General features: G+C 40.8%; 1 pseudogene; it reads right to left on the reverse strand.

Moving 5' to 3' along the window:
* Positions 1-3,626: 3,626 nt before the first annotated feature.
* LOC149462832 (uncharacterized) lies at positions 3,627-4,859 on the reverse strand (annotated as a pseudogene).
* Between the last annotated feature and the right edge of the window lie 2,232 nt (positions 4,860-7,091).

The following is a 7,091-nucleotide window of genomic DNA, read 5'->3' on the forward strand; positions in this document are numbered from 1 at the left end:
GGTGGTACTGGCTCGTTTCATCCCTTCCAACCCACCAACTTGTTTTTGGGGCTGTCAACAAATTGGCACTATGGCTCATATATGGTGGACTTGTCCCAAGGTATGCAGACTCTGGGTTAGGGTCTATGCCCTTCTCTGCACAATATTTCACACAAATATTAAGCACAATCCCTATGAGGCGCTGTTATTTAAACCTCTGGATGGCTTACTCCGTCCTGAGAGACAGCTGGCATCACATCTATTTACGGCTGCCAAATTAACAATTGCGAAAGCGTGGAAGACCCCTCTCCTTAGTTTTGAGGCAGTCAAAAACCGGATGAACTTTATAATGGTTAATGAGAAGTTGATAGCCATACTGTTGGACACACATACAAAGTTTCTAAGAGTTTGGTGCCCCAGGATTGACCGAGCCCAGCCGTCTAGATTTGACCATGCCCTTCTGTCATTATGATGCCCTTCTAGCGCGATTCCTCGGGATCCTCCCCCCCCCCACTTTTGTTTTTTTTTCTTTCTCTCGTCTTCTTTCTCTTCTCTTTCTCTGCTGATCTACTTATTTGTTTTGGTATCTGCACTGATTGTGAAATTTTGAGATTTGTACCTGAAGTGTTTTGTATATTTTGTATATTTGCTGGACCCTCTTAGGGATCTCACAGATTGGAGTATTCAGGTTTATCCAGTAAGACTCCGCGTTATGTTTTTTTTTTTTAATGCGGACTTCAGGTTCCTCTACAGCCTCTACTCTATGACTCACTGGCCTCAGTATGCTAATATTTGCTGCAATTTTTTATGTGTTATCTTATCTACTTGCATGTTGTAATTATGTATTCAGTTTGCCTATTTGTCTGTAATATTCAGTGCACTTATTATGCTTGCTGTTCATTGAAAGAATTTCTTTGTATCATTGCTTTCACTTTTGGATTTTTCTAATGACTTGATATTTCTAATAAAATCCATTGTAAAAGAAAAGCGTTCCTTTAATTTTTTGTAGCATTATATATATATATATATATATATATATATACATCTAATTTAAAACACAATAAGTTAGTTTTGAATTCTGACCATAACAAATGAAGGAACCAAATGCATCCTCAAGACCCCTATACATTCCCTTTACAGGATAGATTATTTTATATTTTATAGGTGAAAATAATATCAGACCACAAATCTCTTCCTAGACCTAAAGCTGGGATTCTAATGTCCATGTCTCTTTTTGCTCTGGCGCTGTGTTTTGGGTTGAGTGCACTGCTTATAAATGATGATGTTTGCTAGCAGCCAAGTGATTGTGATAATGACCAGCAAGCCAGTCATCCAGGTACACAACATAAACTTTTTCTGTATCACTAATTTTTATTGAAAAGTATACATCATACAAGCAAGAAAGATGACCCAATGCTGGAGATGTATTTCCAGATGGCCTCATAGAAAACGGAAAAGGCAGTGTCATCTAATCATAAAAAACAGTTTTATAGAGAATCAACATCTTCTAAACTTGAGAGAGAAAACAGAGAAAAGCCATGGTCATGAGTCAGGATGACTGACAAATTATATCAAAGGGACAAGGTAAAGCCACCCATTACAGGGAGGGTAGAAAAAAAAATGAAAGTGCCTGCTGCCCTGTAGGGGCACAGGAAACCCACTGTAACCATAGGAGGCAAATAAAGGCCCAACTTGTGTCATAATAATGAATAATGAAGATCCAATTATCCTTCTGGTTATATACCACATAAAAAAACTCTACCAATTTTGATTACCATTTCCCTGACTCGTTCTAGTCCTTTTCTCCCAAAATGTCACTCCATATCTATTGCTAGCTAATAAAGCTGTAACTTTTTTCCTAATTCTCTCTTCAGGATAGCAACAGTGTAGTGTTTTCTTTAGGGGAAGTATGGCCTGTGAAATAACTTAAATTTAGTTGTTTCTGGAAAATGTTAAGTATAAACAGAGGGGTGACATTGAAAAGCCATTCATATTTTTCAGTGTAATAGCACAGGTGTTTGCAGGTGCCTTGGTGTATGTCAATGAGTTCAGTCCATTTGATTTGGTTTTCTTGTCTCTCAAACTAAAAATGCTGATATAATTTTCAGCAAATTAAGTCAGTAAAATTCACTGAATATTTGCTATTATGCACTATCCTACTGACAACTACTATAAAATAAAAAGCTAGTATATACCATAGTGTGTCATTATTGCAAAGAATATACTTTTTTTGAACATTTATAGGTACATTGGCACATTTCACTGTTTCTTTGACAGTAAGATGTTTTATCAAGGTGAAAGGCAAAGTAAAATCCATCAATTTTTGATACAACTTCATGATGAAGATTGTATTTCTCCCCTGGATTCCATACCAAGAAATCTGTAATTTGTTTGATTAATCTGAAACCCATGAACTAGTAATACCATACTATTATAGCTGAGATTCCTGTAGAGTATAGAAATAGATCTGAGAATAGATGAAGATGTGTACTTCAGGCTTATTGTCCAGTCCAAAATGTGAACTATTGTAGACTACAATGAGGCCTTCTGAAACACTGTCTAGAAATATTAGCAACATTGCTTGAAAATACAAAAAAAAATATTTCACTCACATTTACAATTTCTAAACCTATGTTCATTTCTGCATATATAAAATATATATCTTTATTTCGAGTAATGAAAATAATTAAAAAAGTGTTAGTAAAGCCTAACACTAACTATTCTTTAAAATGTTACCACCCCTTCTATTTTGCATACCCGGCTCTCGTGTAAAGGAATGCTCTAAAATGGCTGTGAATTCCCAGAGCCATGGCATCACCCATAGGCCCCCATTGTGCATCTGTTGTTGGCACTACCGCCTTTTCTCTGCTGAAATCACTTCGTGACACTTAATGACACAGGGGAGGAGGGCTACAGGATCATGTGACTTGAACAAAATGGATTAAAAATAGGTAAGTGCACAGACCAATTTTATCCAGGATATGAAGGCTAGGTAAGAAGAAGGGGCAGGGAACATTTTAAAGAATAATTAGTTAGGCTTTTCCACTTTAAACACATACAGTATAATGTATATATAAACTAGTTTTAATGGAGTTCTATAGTATGTGAAAAAAAGTTTTTAGACCTGTATAAAAGCGTTATATTTCTACTTGAATAGCTCCTAAAATGTCATCTCATCTTCATGAAAGCAATGATTTGTAGCCAGGTGTTGGGCTAAAGCAACATGAAGATTTCTCTTTATTCTTCTGTCCCTCTACTGAGATATTGATGTTAGGCTGCACCATCTTCCTCTGGCCATCAGAGGGAGAGCTAAAGCCAAACAAGCCCTTAGACTTCTATGCAGAGCGCTGAGTGAGAGGTCACCACAGCATCCCAGGGACTGGTTGGAGGGTTATTTGCCCATTACAGATACTGCTAGCAGGACACCAAGTTTATCCAATCCATACACCCTATACTAAACCCATATTACACCCTATACTACACTTATTCCAAACCTTGACTGCACCTATTCCAGCCTTATATTGCATTATATTGAACCGTTACTGCATCTCAACTACATCTATCTTGTGCCGAGACTATAACGTCCCTATACTGCACCTATAGTACATGCAGGTTAAGTGGGACTGTTGTTAAGTGCACCAATGCTCTTAAAGGGCCCAATGATAGCCAGCAAAAGAACATCCCAAAAGATTTCCCCTCCCATAAAAGCTATCTGGCAAGCCTCCTTTTGTTCCCCTGCCTCCTCCACTACCAGCCTCCTTTTCTTTTGTACATTGCATACGCAGTCCGTCTTTATTCCTCTGTGGTAAAAGACTTAATTTTCCTTGCCACTCGCTTCATGGCCTCCTCTAGAGTCTTGCCGAATAACATCCTGCAATTATATGGGATACTGCAAAGGGCCTGTTTTGACGTGCCATCTACAACCCAATGACACAGCCACAGGGCGCTCTTTGCCATCACTGAGTGCTCCATAAGCCTTGCTAGCAATTTTACTAGATCTATGGATGTCTTGACTAGGAATGCCACTGTTAGATTGAGTTCTTCTAATGTTGTAATGATTCTGGTTGTCTCAACCCTTGATCTCAGGGCTGTTTCTACATTCATGACCCACACTTTTAATGCTGTTGAGATGGAGGTAAGAGCCATGGTCGGCATACAGGCCGCACCTGCCACGGAATAAATCCTTCAAAGGTCAACATCCACCCATCTATCCATTGGGTCCCTGAACATAGTGGAATCCTCTAATGGAAGGGAAATATGTCTTGCCAGGTGCTGTAATGTCGCGTCTACTCCTGGCAGAGTCTCCCAAAATTTTGTGTCAGAGATACTAAAAGGGTACAGCTTTGCAAAACGATTTTGCTTATTCGCTTTCTTTTCTGGCTTTTCCCATTCATCCTCGAATAGTTCGTGGATCTCCATCATAAATGGAAACACAGCTCCCTGCCTCTTTAAATTTGGGAAATATCTCTTTACTTTTTGTGGGGGCTGAGAGTCCTGTTCCCATTCTATGGCTTCCTTAATTGCCATAATGTATGGTTCTATCAGTTGGAAATCAAACAAGTGTTTGGTGAATTCCTCCGCTTCTGATGAGGTCTCAGAGGATATCTCCAACACAAATGGTGGACTTTGTTTGTGTACCAGGGTACTTCTGGCTCTTGGTCTGCTTTTGGTGGTACCTGCACTTGATTCTTCCACTTCTTTGTCTGTGGCCACATCCTTTATGCATTCAGTGCAAAAGAGGGTGCAGATGGAGCCGAACAGGCCCAACATATTCCTTCAGCCACCCGTCCGTCTGCCTTTTTTGGTTCTGTGGCTTTAGATTTACTGCAGATTGGGCTGTCAGGTAAGTGCAGCATATGTTTTGGATGAAACTTGGACATATGTGGAGAGTTTGGATGCTGGCGGGACTTTTCTCTCTTTTTAGGGCTTCTGCTACTTAAATAAAAGATTATACATCTTTGTCTAATCTGATGTCTGGTAGTCTTTTGTCTTTCTCTATTCCCCCACAGCCCCCTCCTACCTTTCCGATGACCTTTGTGCTGTTCGTGGCTGTGGTGAGCTCATGGCTAATTAATAAAGAAAAAGGTACTTTTTTAGAAGAAAAGAAAAAAAAGAATTGCTTTTTTTTGTTACCAGCCCTTTAAACTGTCCTCCATCTTTCCTTGCACTAAAGCAATCGGTAAACAGGGTGGCAGCAAAGCTGGAGGCTTAGTGGAAACTCAGAAGATGCGAAAAACCCACACAGTGTGTGTGTGTGTCTGTCAGTGGCCTTCTGCGCTGCCACCATTGCGGACTGCACTTTTTTATAGGCAGGTTGCTAGGCAACGCCCTCCACTCCTCCGACATTGGCTCTGTCTCCTCCATGACGTCATCACTGGGCACCAGAAAATGCAGAGAAAGTGACCACGCGGCTCCTAGAAGAGCCTGGGATAGGACAGGAACAGATGGAGAAAGGTTTTGCCGCATGCTGCTACAGCCACACAAAGTTTTATGTTCTTTAAGCACTCACTGCCCGCCGCCCCGGCACACAGGGCATCTAGCTTTTTAAGAGGATTTACCTCTATCCGTTCTGAACCTTCCATCCCAGGAGGAGCTGAACCCGGAGGGGAGAGAGGGGGGTGATTAGTCTGCGTGCCTAGGTGCTTGATTTTATACACCTGTGGCCATGGAGGTGATTGGAACACCTGATTCGGAGGGGTGTCCTAATGTGAGATGGGGAAACAGCTCTCATTGTTTGAACACTGTTTGTGTGGAAGTAAATTAATGTTTTGACTGACATTCTGCGGTTTAGCCACAAGATGTCACTGTTTTTCTAACACAGCCTCAGACTGCATAGATATTTGTATATTCATGAAGAGGTGGGGTTTTTTGCACACAGAGTTGGAGAGAACAGGAAGGAGAGAGAGAAGCCATGTTTTGGAGCATGGTGAATAAGGGGCCCTGTGAGCTGAGAATCTGATGACATCCAGGTGTGAAAGCGTCCCTCCGTAACCAGAGCTGCAGCTAAGGGAAGCTGATGAGATTGCTGCCAGGAAGCTGATGAGATTGCTGCCAGGAATGCTGATGAGATTGCTGCTAGGAAGGCTGATGAGAACAGAGGAACTAAGCAACATATACGGCGAGACCGCATGCTTGTTGGAGAGACTTTTGTTCTGTTCAGAGTCACCAGCGGATACAAAGCAGGCCCGGGTCGGTAAGATCATGCACGCACCTCATTTCAGTGTTAGCACCTTGAGACTGAGTCCAGGCCTTTGGTTAGTTAGTTAGGGTCTCTGTTTGTGTCAGGCCACAAGTGTTGTTACTGATCATTGGAAGGACTCCACAACTTAAAGTGACATTTCACATTGGAGAGCTGATAAAATCCTACAAACTCAAGCCAGACTGGCGTTTTGCTCAGAAGGAATACTCAGGCACGTGCTACAGGACCAGTTATGGGAGAGGGAATACTGTAGATTTGTGTAAGATTGTAAGCTGTTGTGCTGCACCGCAGGCTAGCCCATACCATACACCCATACACTGATTCCTGCTCTTTTAGGGTAATAACAGGTAAGGTGTAGCAGCTTAGTTGTGCCCGCCAGTAGGTAAATTACTTCACTTTCTACCTTCTTAAATTCTGTTGTGGCAAAAGCTGGTGTTGGGGTTGCTTTCCTCGTTCGTGACTTCACTGTATCCTGGGGAGCCCACCCCGGTACACGGCTTACACTAATACTTTTGGCAATATAGTGTATGTGGTATCATAACGATTGTCAGAAGAAGAATTTATTTGGGTTATTCTTTAGTGGTAGGTTATGGTAGTAGCAAGAAATATACATCTAAATTAAAAAAAAATGCTTTTATTTTTTACTCATTTGAGCCAGTTTTCCTTTGATGATAATAAAAAAAAATCAGGATAAATCTGTTACCACCAAAAGAATGTCCAATTTGTCCTGAAAAAAAACAAGGTATAATCCACCTAGATGCATAAAGTACTTGCCATGATATGTACGATTTTACTAACACATGTCAGAGTTGCAAAACTGTGTTCAGGCATTAAGATTTATTTTACCCTCAGTCACTAAGGGGTTAAATTCTGTTCATGCTTAGTACAATACTCTCCTCCCACCCTATTGCAT

Source organism: Staurois parvus, unplaced genomic scaffold, assembly GCF_062004578.1.
Source record: "Staurois parvus isolate SC_StPar_1 unplaced genomic scaffold, SC_StPar_1.0 ptg000165l, whole genome shotgun sequence".
In the NCBI taxonomy this organism is placed as follows: Eukaryota; Metazoa; Chordata; class Amphibia; order Anura; family Ranidae; genus Staurois; species Staurois parvus.